Source organism: Ctenopharyngodon idella, chromosome 19 (genome assembly GCF_019924925.1).
Source record: "Ctenopharyngodon idella isolate HZGC_01 chromosome 19, HZGC01, whole genome shotgun sequence".
NCBI lineage: Eukaryota > Metazoa > Chordata > Actinopteri > Cypriniformes > Xenocyprididae > Ctenopharyngodon > Ctenopharyngodon idella.
Window position 1 is genome coordinate 19,634,416 of NC_067238.1, and position 17,160 is coordinate 19,651,575.

General features: G+C 39.2%; 1 protein-coding gene and 2 long non-coding RNA genes across 6 annotated transcripts in view; 2 read left to right on the top strand and 1 right to left on the bottom strand.

The window, feature by feature from the left end:
* Positions 1-17,160, top strand: part of LOC127501335 (uncharacterized) — a 135,877-nt gene that overhangs the window by 9,690 nt on the left and 109,027 nt on the right. The window lies entirely within an intron of this gene.
* LOC127500925 (uncharacterized) lies at positions 712-3,677 on the bottom strand. The gene is made up of 3 exons (XR_007926471.1): positions 1,679-3,677; positions 1,511-1,622; positions 712-1,440 (listed from the first exon to the last, which is right to left on the bottom strand). It is a non-coding gene; the product is annotated as an uncharacterized LOC127500925 (long non-coding RNA).
* Positions 3,686-9,132, top strand: LOC127500922 (uncharacterized). Of its 4 annotated transcripts, none has more exons than XR_007926466.1 (2): positions 3,686-6,031; positions 6,857-9,132. It is a non-coding gene; the product is annotated as an uncharacterized LOC127500922 (long non-coding RNA). The 4 variants fall into 4 exon arrangements; XR_007926464.1 differs by having other exon boundaries at positions 7,716-9,132; XR_007926467.1 differs by having other exon boundaries at positions 3,686-6,020.

Genomic DNA, 17,160 nt, shown 5'->3' on the forward strand with positions numbered 1-17,160 from the left:
CAATTCAATTCACATTTATTTGTATAGCACTTTTTACAATACATATTGTTTCAAAGCAGCTTTACAGAGAATGCATGTCATCATTACAGTTTAGAGCGATCTGTTATCAGACCCGACTGAGACCAAATTATGTCCATGTGTCAGAAATGTAGTTCTAAGATAATACACTTAGTTAACATCATGTATTTAGGCACAATGAGCCGCTAAGATCTAGTCTTACCAAAAATCAATTAGCTAGAAGAGCTAATCAGTCTTACTTTTCTGATTCAAGTTAGATCGATACCTTTTCATGTAAATGACTTAAAGTTAAGACCAGTCTTGAAGAACAAATAAAAGATGATTAACTTGTAAGACTAGTGTAAGCTGTTTACAGCTGGCTATTGGACTAACCCCGCTAGAAATTTTACGTTCCCAGAACATTCCCAGAACATCCCCACTGGTGTTAAGGACGTTGCCTAGTAACATTCCCAGAACGTTCCCAGACGGTCACGATGTGGAGTTCTTTTAAGGGTTGGGGGACGTTATTTGGCGGGCCTTCAGGGAACATTCAGGACGTTCTCTGAACGTTTAGGGAACCATATTTTATTTGGAAATGTTCTCAGAACGTCCCTGCTGCCATTGTCAAAAAATTGAATTGAAAATTAGAGCTAAATTGACTAACAAAAGTGGCTGTTCAAACAAAAACTAATTTTTCTTAAATGTCTTACAAAAAAAAAAAAAAAAAAAAAAAAAAAAGCTCTATACAGGTAATTCCTGGATTATAATTATGAAACTTTTTTTTAAAATACAAAACCCTTGCAGTAAGTCATTAGCTGATAACAGCACATGCCTGAGCTAATGTGACTGCTGAATCACTGCATCCGCAACTACAGTTTAAATAAAGCAACACGCAGCAGAACATCAGTGTTTCTGGATCATCATGACTGAAGGGGCTTTAGGCTTTTGCAGTGCTAATTTGCAAGGCGGGCGTGGCGAGGGAAAAGTATATTTAAACTCGTGTAAGTTAGAAGTGAGCAGGAGTAGCGAGTTGGCAGTGGTGACGGCAGGAGCGCGTAAGTGTTTTGCTTAATATCTGTTGTGGGTCATTTGCTTCGCTTATTATTTGCTACTAGGAAGGATTTAAATTCGTATCTCTGTTTGTCCTATTTTGTAGCTTGACTATAATTGTATTTTAATTGCACTTGTTTAGAATAACAGGCGCGTTTGCAGACTTTATTGGAGTTATTTGCTCGTAATTGAGCAGAGTTTCGTTTCGATTCGCAGCCATTCACGGGCTTTAGGCTTTTGCAGTGCTAATTTGCAAGGCGGGCGTAGCTCTTCTAATCACGTGTTAATAAGCTGTATATTTATTGTGTGTGTGCGCGCTGTCGCGGAAGCGTCAGCGGGAGCGTTCAGCCTCCTCGTGTGAAGACCGACTCGGGTAAAGACCTGCGACTCTACCTGCGCGACTCTACCTGCGCGACTCTACTTGCGCGACTCTACCTGCGCGACTCTACCTGCGCGACTCTACCTGCGCGACTCTACTTGCGCGACTCTACCTGCGCGACTCTACCTGCGCGACTCTACCTGCGCGACTCTACTTGCGCGACTCTACCTGCGCGACTCTACTTGCGCGACTCTACCTGCGCGACTCTACTTGCGCGACTCTACTTGCGCGACTCTACCTGCGCGACTCCACCGAGCAACGACACCGGTAGGCACTTAACTTTCTTCCTCCTTTCACACTTTTCCTTCATCATCAGCATGTGCTTTCAACACATTCCTGTTGTCTCTCAGCAACGCTCCACTAACCCACGTAAAAGGCAGCGCAATGCTTCTAACCTGCGCCCTATTTACTCCTCTTCTAACACTAATACTCCTCTCTCTGTCTCTGTGGGTCTTTGGAATTGTCAGTCAGCAGTTAACAAAGCTGACTTCATTCCAGCCTTTGCTACTAATTCTACTCTCAATATCTTGGGATTGACTGAGACCTGGATTCGTCCAGAGGACTCAGCAACCCCTGCTGCTCTCTCTAACAACTTCACTTTCTCTCATACCCCTCGCCAGTCTGGGAGGGGTGGGGGCACAGGTCTTCTCATTTCTGACAATTGGAAATACTCGACTCATTCCTCTCTTTGCAACAACAATTCATTTGAGTTTCATGCTATTACAATCTCAAATCCTGCCAAAATTCATATCGTACTAATTTATCGCCCCCCAGGCCAACTGGGTACATTTGTAGAGGAACTGGACATGCTGCTGTCCTCGTTCCCAGAGGATGGTAGCCCACTTGTACTTTTTGGCGATTTCAACATTCATCTAGAGAAGCCTTATGCTTCAGACTTCCTCTCTCTTGTAGCCTCATTCGATCTTAATCGGCTCATCACCACAAGTACTCACAAATCTGGCAACCAACTTGACCTCATTTACACACGCAACTGCGTCACTGACAACATCTTGGTAAAACCTCTGCACATTTCCGATCATTTCTTCATTACTTTTAATCTACAACTCCCCATTTGTTCACCACCAACCCCTCTACCAGTTACCTTCAGATGAAACCTGCGCTCTCTTTCTTCTTCTCATCTTTCCTCTGTCGTGTCATCCTCCCTTCCCTCACCCACACAGTTCTCATCTTTGAATGTGAATAAAGCAACAGACACTTTATGTTCCACCTTAACTTCATCTCTTGATAGTATCTGTCCTCTGTCATCCAGGTCTGCACGTGCTACTCCCTCTAATCCCTGGTTATCCGATGTTCTTCGTGAACATCGGACCAAACTCAGGGCTGCGGAGAGGAAATGGCACAAATCAAAAGACCAATCTGACCTAGGCTGCTATCAATCTCTGCTCTCATCCTTTTCTGCTGGAATTCATGCTGCTAAATCTACCTATTTCCACAACAAAATCAACAGCGCTTCAAACACACGCACACTTTTCAAAACATTCAACTCTCTCCTCTGTCCCCCTCCACCACCACCCACATCATCCCTAACTGCTGATAATTTTGCTAATTTTTTCACTGACAAAACATCTACCATCAGCAGTCAGTTCTCTGCTCCACACAGACAGGAACTCAGACCAATCACACACACAGCCGCACACCTCCTTTCTTCATTCTCTCCCCTCACTGAGACAGAAGTATCCAAACTTCTCCTCTCCAGTCATCTCACCACCTGCCCTCTAGATCCCATCCCCTCACACCTTCTACAAGCCATCGCTCCTACACTTTTACCAGCACTTACACACATTATCAACACATCTCTCCACACTGGTACTTTCCCTAACACATTCAAGCAGGCTCGGGTAACCCCACTGCTCAAAAAACCCACATTAAGCACGTCTCTTGTAGACAGCTACAGACCTGTTTCTCTCCTACCATTCATAGCAAAAACAATTGAACGAGTTGTTTTCAACCAGTTGTCATCTTTTCTCTCACAGAGCAACCAATTGGATGTCAATCAATCTGGTTTCAAGAGTGGCCACTCGACCGAGACTGCACTACTGTCGGTTACTGAATCCTTGCGAATTGCAAAGGCTAGTTCCAAATCATCAGTTCTCATTCTGCTGCCTTTGACACGGTGAATCATCAGATCCTTCTGTCTATCCTCTCATCACTGGACATCACAGGAGCTCCACTTCACTGGTTTGAATCCTATCTCACAGGAAGGTGTTTCAGGGTTGCCTGGAGAGGGGAGGTATCCAGATCACATCAACTGACCACAGGGGTTCCTCAGGGTTCAGTGCTTGGACCCCTCCTCTTCTCCATTTACACTACATCACTTGGTCCCATCATTCAGGCACACGGTTTCTCCTACCATTGCTATGCTGATGACACACAACTCTTCCTTTCATTCCAACCAGACGATCCCACAGTAGCTGCACGAATCTCAAGCTGTCTGGCGGACATCTCGGCATGGATGAAGGAACATCATCTACAGCTCAACCTGGCAAAGACCTAGCTTCTCATCTTCCCTGCCAATCCGACTCTAAATCATGATTTCAGCATCCAGCTAGGCACATCTTCTATTACCCCATCAAATTCGGCCAGAAATCTTGGAGTAATCCTTGATGACCAACTGACCTTCAAAGACCACATTGCGAAGACAGCTCAGTCATGCAGATTTGCACTATACAACATCAGGAAAATCAGGCCCTTTCTAACAGAACATGCAACACAACTTCTGGTCCAGGCCCTGGTCATTTCTAGGCTTGATTACTGCAATGCTCTTCTGGCTGGACGGCCATCATGCACACTCAGACCTCTACAAATGATTCAGAACGCTGCAGCACGTCTCGTCTTCAACGAGCCCAAAAGAGCCCATGTCACGCCTCTCTTCATCTCTCTTCACTGGCTACCAATTGCTGCTCGCATCAAATTCAAGGCGTTGACGCTTGCTTACAGATCTGCCACAGGCTCTGCACCCTCCTACTTCCACTCACTCTTACGAGTCTACACTCCTACCAGAAGCCTACGCTCATTAAAGGAGGTACCATCACAGAGAGGCACGAAATCACTCTCCAGGACATTCTCGTTCACTGTTCCTTGCTGGTGGAACGATCTTCCTGCCTTTATCCGGAATACAGAATCCCTGGCAATATTCAAAAGACAGCTGAAAACTCATCTCTTTCGTGAGCACTTAACCTCATCTTAAAAAAAAAAAAAAAAAAAAAAAAAAAAAAAAATTATACCTATCCTTTCACTTCCTCTAACCCCTCTCTATTGTAGCTTATGATACTCTGAGCATTACCTAAGACTTGTATTGTCAGCACTTTTTGTGTCTATTTGCCTCGTCATGACGACTCGCTTGTTGTATTCCTCACTTGTAAGTCGCTTTGGATAAAAGCGTCTGCCAAATGAATAAATGAAGCACAATGATGACCTCACAGAACTCATAACAGAACATTAAACACTAACAGATCTCTCTAGATCTCAGCATCTTCACTTATTACAAACCACTCTGACTTTGTTTCATTCATACAAATCTTCTTAATGAGGTGTTGATGTTGTATCAAAAATTATAAACGTTACCATTAAGGAGGTAAGCGCTTGCTTTAGTTTGGCTCCTGACCCTTGACATTTTAACTTTATTTTTTCTCCAGTTGTTGTAGCTGTGTGTTTATAAAGCACCTTTGTTACAAAAAAAATTGTGAGGAAAAAAAACATCTGATCAAGTGGATTTGGTTGTAAGACTGCAGTGGCCTTATTCACTGATCTCTGAATATTGTGTTCTTTTCATGTTGTTGTAGTCCTATCATAATGCATACAATCCTGTCCTGCTTTGATATTTTGAACATTTTTTTATCGTTTTCAGATGAACAGATCAGTTCTGAGCATCACAAAACAAGCTGCTAAAATCACAAAAAAGATTTTTGTTTATTGTCATCATTGTTGAGGTTTATATGCTGATTCATGATGTCTGTGTGAGTCTAAGAGACACTGCTCAAAACTCTGTTTAATAAGTTAAAAAAAAAGATAAAACTCATAAAAAAAAAGAAAAAAACGAACTGTTAATTAATGCAAAAGTAACAGTTAATACACTCAGAGTTTAGTCTCTGGAGAGGATCAGTGAATCAGGACACTCCATGATGTCTAGTAACATTCCCAGTACGTTCAGAGACAGTCATGATGTACGTATACTTTATTCCTTCATCCATTCATGCAGTATCTGTGTTAGTTCCTCTCATCAGGCGAGTGTGTGTCAGACGACATCTCTCTCTCTCTGACCCGACGCACCAGATTAGGAATTTCAAAGAGTGTTAAATAAATAAAAAATATGTACTTTTTTTTTTTTCATCTGACCAATCTGGAGGATTTGAGGGCCACAAATTGATTGGTCAGATGACAAAAGACTTCCTGGGCAAAAGAGCAATAACACCATCTCTAAAGCACTGAACAAACAAACCACCATGACTGAAGATTTGACTGTGTGAGGTGACTCTACGGGTCCATCCGTTCAGAGGAACTGTGGCTCCGTATCTCGGATGATTCTGTCCTGATGTGTCTGATGATTGACAAAATCACAGGCAACAACACAAAGGTGATTCTGAGGTCAGCTGATCTAATAAATCAAATGTAGATGATGAGAATAGATCAAATTGCCAAATATTATTGTACTGTTTTCAGTAACTGTAGAATACAGTAAAAATATGGTGTTTGGGGTAAAAAGTGCTCTTGTTGTTGGGGCTAACAAATTATAAGTAGTAAAAATATATTATCATTAATAACCTAAACTATATGTCAAAATGTCAAATTGATTTTACGAGGGTCAGCAGATGTCAGTGACAGTTTAATGGCCACCTCGGCAAGTACAGGAAACAGAGTTTCAGACTAGTATTACATGCAGTAGTTTTATTAAACATTTTACTGTAACATTAACATTTTTAACATAGAGGTTGATATAATCTAACAATGAATAATAGTGAAGAAGTGCAACAGCAAAAGCCGTTATCCTCCAAACATTGATTATAGTCAAGTCAAGTCAAGTCACCTTTATTTATATAGCGCTTTTTACAATGTAGATTGTGTCAAAGCAGCTTTACATTGATAACTGGTACATTATTTGGCTGCACAGCAGCTCTTAAAGAATAGTGTCAATGCAGGCAGATCAAAGCACTGTTGAATATCAAATGTCACAATGAGGTATAGTGGAATGAATATATAAATACAAACAATAACAGCTATGCATAGAGGACAAATGACTGACAATAATTTTGTAAGAAAGATATGGGGAAAGCCATTAAAAATAATAAAATACAAATATTAAATTAATAATTTGTTGCTTATTTAATAATATACATGAAAGTATCAAGTTAGGCTCAGATTGTGCGTTCATGCCATGTTATAATTACTGTATTCATGATTTAAAAACTGTAGTCTGAGCCCAGCTTAAAGTCTGCGCGTGTCACAAACGAGTCCTGCAGTTCCTTCTGCTCGCCACCAGAGGGATGCCTCTCCCAAATATTAATCCCCTTTGGACTACATTTCCCTCTCACGTACCTGTCACCCTTGCACCTGACTCTCATCAGTGGACTATTTATGTGGACTATCTCAGACTCTACCTCAATGTGAAGATTTGTTTTTCCCCTGTGTCTTGCCTTCCCGTGGATTACCTTTGGACTGTTTGTTCTCTTTGTGATTCTCTGCTGCCTGCCCTGGACTGTTTTCTATAGGACTGATTTATGATTGTTTGCTGCCGACCCTGACCTCATGTCTGTTTCTGGATTACGAGCTGCCTTCTCTCTGCTGTTGTGTTTGTTGGTGATTGACCTTGATTGTACGACCAAGTTTATATTAAAGCTTCAAATGGATCCTCACTTTGCTGAAGCTTCCTTACAACATGAAACAGAAAAGATTAGTCACTTCTGTTCATTTGTCACACTGTAAAACAAAACTTTATTAATAATATAGCACAATAACTCTTTAAATTACCTGTTACCTCAAATAAACAACCAAGAAGCAAGAAAACTATATTAAATACACTAAATTCTCTCCTCCACCTCTTCAACAGCTGATGATTTTGCTCATTACTTCACATAAAAAACTACACAATCAGAGGTCAGTTCTTAGTTTCACACATCCAGGGAATTACTCTAATCACCTTCACAGATGATGATCTCAGGTTCTGGTAAACGTCACTAAACACTATAAATACAGACCTGTCTCTCTCCATCCATTCATAGCAAAAACACTTGATCGAGTTGTTTTCAAACAGGTATCATCTTTCCTCTCACAGAACAACCAGCTGAACGGTAACTGCTCAACTGAGACTGCACTACTGTCGGTCACTGAATCCCTGCGGATGATGAAGGCTGATTCCAAATCATCAGTTCTCATTCTGCTGCCTTTGACACGGTGAATCATCAGATCCTTCTGTCTATCCTCTCATCACTGGACATCACAGGAGCTCCACTTCACTGGTTTGAATCCTATCTCACAGGAAGGTGTTTCAGGGTTGCCTGGAGAGGGGAGGTATCCAGATCACATCAACTGACCACTAGGGGTCCTCAGGGTTCAGTTCTTGGACCTCTCCTCTTCTCTACATACACTACATCACTTGGTCCCATCATTCAGGCACACGGTTTCTCCTACCATTGCTATGCTGATGACACACAACTCTTCCTTTCATTCCAACCAGATGATCCCACAGTAGCTGCACGAATCTCAAGCTGTCTGGCGGACATCTTGGCATGGATGAAGGAACATCACCTACAGCTTAACCTGGCAAAGACCTAGCTTCTCATCTTCCCTGCCAAAAAGCATGATTTCACCATCCACCTAGGTACATCCTCAATTACCCCATCAAATTCAGCCAAAGATCTTGGAGTAATCCTTGATGATTAACTGACCTTCAAAGACCACATTGCGAAGACAGCTCGGTCATGCAGATTTGCACTATACAACATCAGGAAAATCAGGCCCTTTCTAACAGAACATGCAACACAACTTCTGGTCCAGGCCCTGGTCATTTCTAGGCTTGATTACTGCAATGCTCTTCTGGCTGGACGGCCATCATGCACAATCAGGCCTCTACAAATGATTCAGAACGCTGCAGCACGTCTCGTCTTCAACAAGCCCAAAAAAGCGGATGTCACGCCTCTCTTCATCTCTCTTCACTGGCTACCAATTGCTGCTCGCATCAAGTTCAAGGCGTTGACGCTTGCTTACAGATCTGCCACAGGCTCTGCACCCTCCTACTTCCACTCACTCTTACGAGTATAAACTCCTACCAGAAGCCTACACTCATTAAAGGAGGTACCATCACAGAGAGGCACAAAATCACTCTCCAGGACATTCTCGTTCACTGTTCCTTGCTGGTGGAACGATCTCCCCGCCTTCATCCGGAATACAGAATCCCTGGCAATATTGCTGAAATGAGCTGAAAACTCATCTCTTTCGTGAGCACTAAATATCATCTTGAAAAAACTATGCTTTCACTTCCTCCCTATTCTATCTTATGATACTCTGAGCAATGTCTGAAACTTGTATTGTCAGCACTTCTTGTGTCTTTTTGCCTCTTCATGATGATTCGCTTGTTGTATTCCTCACTTGTAAGTCGCTTTGGATAAAAGCATCTGCCAAATGAATAAATGTGAATGTAAATAACATTTGTGAAGAGTTAACTCCTATTTCATGAAGGTATTTATCTTTCATCATGTTCTCACTGAATTTATTTTACTTCAATTACAACTCATTCTAACTATTACAAAGTTCATAAAACAAATTTAAAGAGAAAAAAGCTTCATCCTTAATTCCTGGGATCCAGGCTCTAAAGCTGTTTTGTTAAATTATCCTTTGTAATTGCCTTAATGAATTTTTCCATTGTTCTTGCACAGAATCCAGAGTTTAACAGTAGGAGGCCTATAAGTAAGATCATCGACACTCCTGGTGATTCATATCTTTTCCCGAAACAATTAGAGAAAATCTTCAAAGCTTTAAAAAAAATGACCACTACCTTTTCAAATTTTCTACAGATTTTTTAAATTTTTTTTATTTACTTATTTTATTTTTGGGGGGTTATACAACTAAACTTGTCATTAAAGGACTTTGAAGAACACAATTAAAGAACACGAAAACATATTTTCATTAATGTATTTGTGTATCTACAGCTGAATTTGATATCAAATCAACAGAGAACACACATGTAGTTTGATGTTAGTATATATTTTTGATAAATGCATTACTAGAATAAACTGCAGAGCTTCATTATGCAGTGAATACTGAACTGTTTAGTTTGCTGTGTTGATTGTTTTGAGAGCAACTACATTCATTTGGAGAAATGTGTCAAATCGATTGAAAAAAACTGTAACATCCTTTATAGAGTAAATGACAGAACGTACTGTATCAATCCACTCGGCTATAAGGAAAAGTGAGTCAGTAAACAGCATAAGCTTTGGTTGTTTTTTCTGACCATGTCAGAGGGAGAGGTGAGAGTTTACTGGAATTGTACGTGGAAACTGAAAACACAAACACTCAGCTTTTCCTACTCTGTCTCTCTCTTTCTCTGCTCTTCTCCTTGTAAGTCCATTACTCTTTCCTCTCTCTCCCTCCTTTTATTTTTCTCTTTCTCTCCCTGTAAAAAGCAGGGGAAAAGTAAACACGAAAACTTGGGGTACAGAGCAGCTGTGAGGACAACTGTGCTCCTGTCCTGAGAAGTAAAACAGTGGCGTTCCACAGAGACAGCCATGTGTGTGTGTGTGTGTGTGTGCGTGTGTGTGTGTGTTTGACACCAACACCGATCTGAAGCCATAAACAGTTTTAATGTCAGATGAAATCAGCTTCAGCCGTTAAACAGAGAAATACACTAAACTACAGAATAACAGAGAAAACAAGATTTATAGATCAGATGATTTCACCAGGATAAAAGAGAGAAAACAAATTACCAATTTACTTTTTCTGTTTGAATTTTTACATTCAATTTGTCTTCAAATTGATATCAAGATCTTGAAGACATTTTTCTTGAATGTAAAAACTATATATAACAAGTTTATATATAATACAGGTGCTGGTCATATAATTAGAATATCATCAAAAAGTTCATTTTTTTATTATAAATTATTTTTAAAAATGAAACTTTCATATATTCTAGATTCCCTACATGTAAAGTAAAACATTTCAAAAGTTTTTTTTTTAATTTTGATGATTAGAGCGTACAGCTCATGAAAGTCCAAAATCCAGTATTTCAAAATATTAGAATATTTCCTAAGATCAATCAAAAAATGGATTTGCAAAACAGAAAAGTTCAAGTTCTTTAAAGTATGTTCTTTTGTGCACTCAATACTTGATCGGCAGCACATATTACAGTAAATGACTTGCTCCTAGCACAAATTACTGCATCAGTGAAGTGTGGCATGGAAGTGATCAGCCTGTGGCACTGCTGAGGCACTATTGAGCCTTCAGATCATCTGTATATTGTTGGATCGACTGTTTCTCATCTTTCTCTTGAAAATATCCCATAGATTCAGGTCAGGCATATTGGCTGGCCAATAAAGCACAGTAATATCATGGTCAGCAAACCACTTGGAAGTGGTTTTTGCACTGGGGGCAGGTGCTAAAGTCCTGCTGGAAAAGGAAATCAGCATCTCCATAAAGCTTGTCAGCAGATGGAAGCATAAAGTGCTCCAAAATCTCCTGGAAGATGGCTGCATTGACTTTGCACTTGATAAAACACAATGGACCAACACCAGCAGACGTCACGGCCCCCCTAAATCATTACTGACTTCAGAAACTTCACACTAGACTTCAAGCAGCTTGGATTCTGTGCCTCTCCAGTCTTCCTTCAGACTCTGGGACTATGATTTCAACATGAAATGCAAAATTTACTTTTATCAGAAAAGAGGACTTTCGACCACTGTTCACTGTCCAGTTCTTTTTCTCCTTAGCCCAGGTAAGATGCTTCTGACATTGTCTCTGGTTCAGAAGTAGCTTGGTAGTCCTTTTCCTGAAGATGTCTGAGTGTGGTGACTCTTGATGCGCTGACTCCGGCTTCATTCTACTCATTGTGAAGCTCTCCCAAGTGTTTGAATTGGCTTTACTTGACAGTATTCTCAAGCTTGCGGTCATCCCTGTTGCTTGTGCACCTTTGCCTACCCAATTTCTTCCTTCCAGTCAACTTTGCATTTAATATGCTTTGATATACACTCTGTAAACAGCCACCCCATTCAGTAATGACCTTCTGTGACTTACTCTCTTTGTGGAGGGTGTCAATGATTGTCTCCTGGACCATTGCCAAGTCAGCAGTCTTCCCCATTAGTGTGGTTTCAAAGAACAAAAGATACCCAGAATTTATACTGTAGGGATGGTCATATAATGAAACTCAAATGTAAATATTCTAATATTTTGAGATACTGGATTTTGGACTTTCATGAGCTGTACGCTCTAATCAACAAATTTAAAAAATAAAAAACTTTTGAAATGTTTTACTTTACATGTAGGGAATCTAGAATATATGAAAGTTTCATTTTTTTAAATAATTTACAATAAAAAAAATGAACTTTTTCACGATATTCTAATTATATGACCAGCACCTGTATAACATAATATTAATATACTATATAATATAATATTTTATATAGTATTTAAATATAAATAAGAAATAATAACCTATTATAAATAGTTTAATAATAATCTAAAAAATATATAGTTTCATGTATGATATAATATTGTATGTTGATAATATTTCTTATAATCTAATATTTTCAGAAAGTGAAAGCAATGAAAAGCATCAGATGAATATTTGAGCACAAGCTACTGAACTCTATTAATATCAGTGCTGTTTATCATAACTTTAGCAAAGATACTCCTGAATTACTGAGGCTGGTCAAGCATTGATGCAGATCAACAGCAGACGGTCAGATGATCTGTTTGTGGTTGATCTCTGGTTTTGGTCTCCACGACGCAGAATCCAGAGTCTTCACCACAAAACACACTCAAACGGCCCTGAAACGAGAGACGAGACTCTTTACATCAGTGAATGTCACTGTATATCAAACACCTTCATTTCTCTCATCTCTTCTTACTAGGTGACAGTGAAGATGATGATGATGGACAGGATGATGAAGATGCCGTCATTAGTGCTCTTGTTTACAGCGTTATTAGTGTGCTGCGATTCTGCTGAAAAACACAGAGAAAATAATTACTGACTGTAATCTGTTATTTATCATTTCATAGCTCACAAATATTGTTTTGATTGTAAAGTGTCTTGCTGCATCTTTCTTCATAATAAATGACATGTTTAAGTGTGAATGAAGTGTTCTGATATTATTGTTTCATAATTCAAACACTTTCTCACCGGCGAGTTCATCTGAAGACGGACAGAGATCTGATGGAACAGAAAATACTGCTCAATCTGTACAATCTGGACAATGATTTTAATATTTATGTGTAATAATAACAAAACATCTTATTAATCTAATTAAATACCCATATGATATTTTATGCTAATGATGTACATTAACATTCAAAAGTTGAATAAGAATTTTACTTTTTTTATTCATCAAGGACACATTAAACTGATCAAAAGTGACAGTAAAGACATTAATAATGTTATTAAAGATTCTGTTTCAAATAAATGCTGTTCTTGAATCCTGAAGAATAAAATGTATGACAGTTTCCACAGGAATCTGAAGCAGCACAACTGTTTTTAACACTGATAATAATCATAAATGTTCATGATTAGAATGATTTCTGAAGGATCATGTGACACTGAAGACTGGAGTAATGATGCTGAAAATTCAGCTGTGATCACAGGAATAAATGACACTTTACTATATATTCACACAGTAAATAGTTTTGCACTCACCATTACAAGACAGTTTCACAAGGTTCTGCAGAGAGACAGCGGTGAGAAGAAAGAGAAACACTTGATTTATATATTAACACTGAATATTCTTCATCACACATCATTAATGTGACGGACTGTACAGAATTCCTCACCTTCAGTGCAGCACACTCCATCTGGAAAATGACCTCGGTGTGTTTTCCTTTCAGAATGAGAGTCTGTGGTTCTGCGTGATGAACTCTGGTTGGATCCGTCTTTCCAGTCTCGTCCACCACCGTTATATCCTACAGACACACGGTCAGTGCTGAGAACGCTCACTTCAAGACATCAACAAATAGTTATACATCATTGCACAATAGGCCCCGCCTACTGTTACCATAGGCCCCGCCCACTGGGGTTCAGTCACAAAATGGCTGACACTTGCTTACACTGGATGTGAGCATCACGTCGAAAGCAAATAGTCATTTTAAAATGTCATTATAATGACTGACACTGTCTGATACAGTATACAGATGTGCGTTCAGTTACTGACTCTACGTTCTTGAGTCTGTCGACAAAGAACGTTCACTTTGATCGTCCAGTTTAAAACACGGGAGTGGACTCAGGGGCTGGAACCAACTCTGGGTTCCAGGACATCCCCTCATACTCCACTAAAAGGCCTAAGGGCACAAGTGTGGAGACCATTATGGCTGAGGGCTCAGGTGTGGCAGCGGCCATCTTGACCGAGGGGTCAGGCGTGGCGACCATCTTGGGTCAAGGCCCAGGAGGGGCAGCCATCTTAGGACAATGCTCAGGAATGGCGGCCATCTTGCGACGAGGCTCAGGGATGGAGGCCATCTCATGACAGGATACTGGACTGGCGGCCATGATGGGATGACACAGATGACTTTCACTCACCGGAACCGAGGATATGATGGTGTATCTGAGGCCTCTTTCCATCAGGGTCCTTATGAGGTAATTAGTCAGATCACGGCCAGCCAAGTCCATATTTCTTGCTGCCCTCACTGGATCTGGTGACACTGTGACCATTTGTATTGGCAGTGCGGTAAGATCCAACCTTCGGTAATGGTCTTGCGTTCTGTCAGGGTTTGTGGCATATAGGAAGCGCACAACGAAGGAGATCCTTGATTAGAACTTTTAATATAGTAACCAACATGAACAGGATAATAACTAGGGAAATATAATAGAAACACCATCAAAGTAACATCAACGCAAGACAAGGACTAGACAGAAACTGAGGGCTTAAATACAAGGTGAACAAAGGACCAAAGGAGATTAATCAACAAGAAACAGCTGAACTGAGGACACTAATCAAATGAGTAACCTAGGATACAAACAAGTGGCGGGAAACAAGGAACAAAGGAGAACATGTGACAAGAGAACATAGTGAAAAACAGACAGACGTGACAGTGACGGAGGATCATATGTTTGTTTGGAGCATTTCGTTTACTAAACTTAAGCACAGTGTAATGGAGAGTTCGCAAAGAAACTTTTGATGACAGATGTTTTTTTGTTGTTTTGTGCAAAAAGCTTTATTAACATTATGAGTGCACCTCAAGGAATATATTAAAATAATAAATAAAAAAAAATCCGTGTTAAATATTAAACCATTTATGCTCAATAATGTTCTCATTTGCATATTTATGATGTCAATGACTGTGATTGGACAAATGCTGTGTCTGTGATTGAGCAAAGCTCATGAATATGTAATGAGGTAAGCCTTGTAGTACTGCACTGTTTCATACTGTATATGGAAGAGAGACTTCATATCATAAAGCCTTCATATACAGTCTGAGACTGACATAACATCAACATTATGAGATTAAAAAGTCAAAATGTTCATAATTTTTACTTTTATTGTCATAATGTCTTTTATCTCATGATTATGACTTAGTATGTCAGAATTTTTATCTTATAATCATAACTTTCATCACAATTTTCCCTTTTTTCATACTTTTGACTTATAATTTCATAATTTTGACTTTTTATATCATATATTCAACTTTCATCTCATAATTTTCTCATCTTGTTTCATAATGACTTTTTATGTCACAACTATGACAGATAATTACTTTCATGTCGTTTTATGTCTCATATAGCAGGAATGTGTGACGCTCAGACTCACGTCAGCGATCCATTCTGTGTCACAGGTGGGATCAGGAGCGTCGCTCAGCTCACAGGAGGTCGATCCATTCCTGAAATCTCTTCTGCAGCAGGTGAGAGCGTCCCGTCCGGACGGCAGCGCCAGCAGACCTACAGGAACCAGATCACAGCCATGAAAACCTGCAGCTGTGGCCTGGAAAACCCAGATATCAAGCAGTCACTGAAGCAATGTTGAGTCAATGTTTATGCATCAACGATAATTGCATTGAATTAACATTACAAAGCGATGTTAGTTAAATATCACTTTTGCACCCGCAATTAATGTTGAAATCTTTGTTGAGATTTCAACAAAAATAATCAGTGGTAATGCCATTGGATCAACATTACATTATGATTGATTGAATCAACATTAAGAAAAATAATCATTGGTAATATTGTTTGATCAACGTTACAATGTGATGTTGATTCTAAATCAATTTTGTTGAAAATACAACTGAAATTTAATGACAACATAAAACTGTGTCACCATTTGATGCACCAAGTTAATGTTGAAACAACATTAATATTTCATTCACACTTTAGTTTAGGCTCCAATTCTCACTATTAACTATTAACTACGACTTTTGCCTCAATAAACTCCTAATTACTGCTTATTAATAGTTAGTAAGGTAGTTGTTAAGATTAGGATTAAGGGATGTAGATAAGGTCATGCAGAATAAGGCATTAATATATGCTTTATAAGTACTAATAAACAGCCAAAATCCTATTAATATGCAGCTAATAAGCAACTAGTTCATAGTGGGAATTGGACCCTGAACTAAAGTGTTTCCATTTTCAAATACACTTCAAATTTCTGACCATTTCAAAGATTGGTAGAAAACATTTTAAAATATGAGCAAACTTTTCTAACTGCAGAGCTCGTGCAAACATATCCACATTGCTATGATCAGATTTGTATGCTTTATTAAAAAAAAAAAAAAAAAAAAAAGCTTGCTGTTTTCTCCTTTTGTTTTGTGTTTATTTTGTTATTGAGAGGAAAGAGTACATATTTAGTATGGGTGTGACGAGAGAGGTACGAGAACGAGACGAGATTTTTACACAATATTTTTAAGAAATCCTCAATGACGAAATACATGACTAAAAATAGTCTGCAGGTGCATTTGAAATGATTTAACTAATCATCTTGTAATGAATGTCATTTCAGTTCAACTTTCTGAATATGAATTATCATATGCAGTAAAAGACAACAATAAGAACTGTAAAAGGTTCTGCCACAAACTCAGCTGCTTCTCTCCTGTATAAGAGTCTCTTCAGATCTTAGAACTGTACATCATTTATGAGCTTCTACAACTTTTGACCTCCTAACTGAACTCCTTTCCACAAATCGATCAGAGAAATAAAAATATAGAATAAAAAATTGGTAACACTTTACAATAAGGTTCATTAGTTAACATTATGTATTAACTAACATTAACTAACACAAAGTACTCTCTCAATATTTATAGTGCAAATAGAGACCACATTTTTCTTCAAGCACGATATGAGAGATGGAACAACTACACAGCCCAGCCTGAGATCGCTTTCATATTGGGAGATATTTGCATGAATCAGGGAGCTGCTCTCAAAATGTGGGGAATTGAAATGCGTGCTCGTGTTTTACTTTCGCTTTCGTGATCACACGTACTCTGTGAAAAGGGAGCGGCGGCGACCGTTATAAAAAACTGAATTAAATGGTTTTTATTTCTATAAAAACCAAAACGACAGTGGAGGCGTAATATAAATATAGTGGTGGCATATT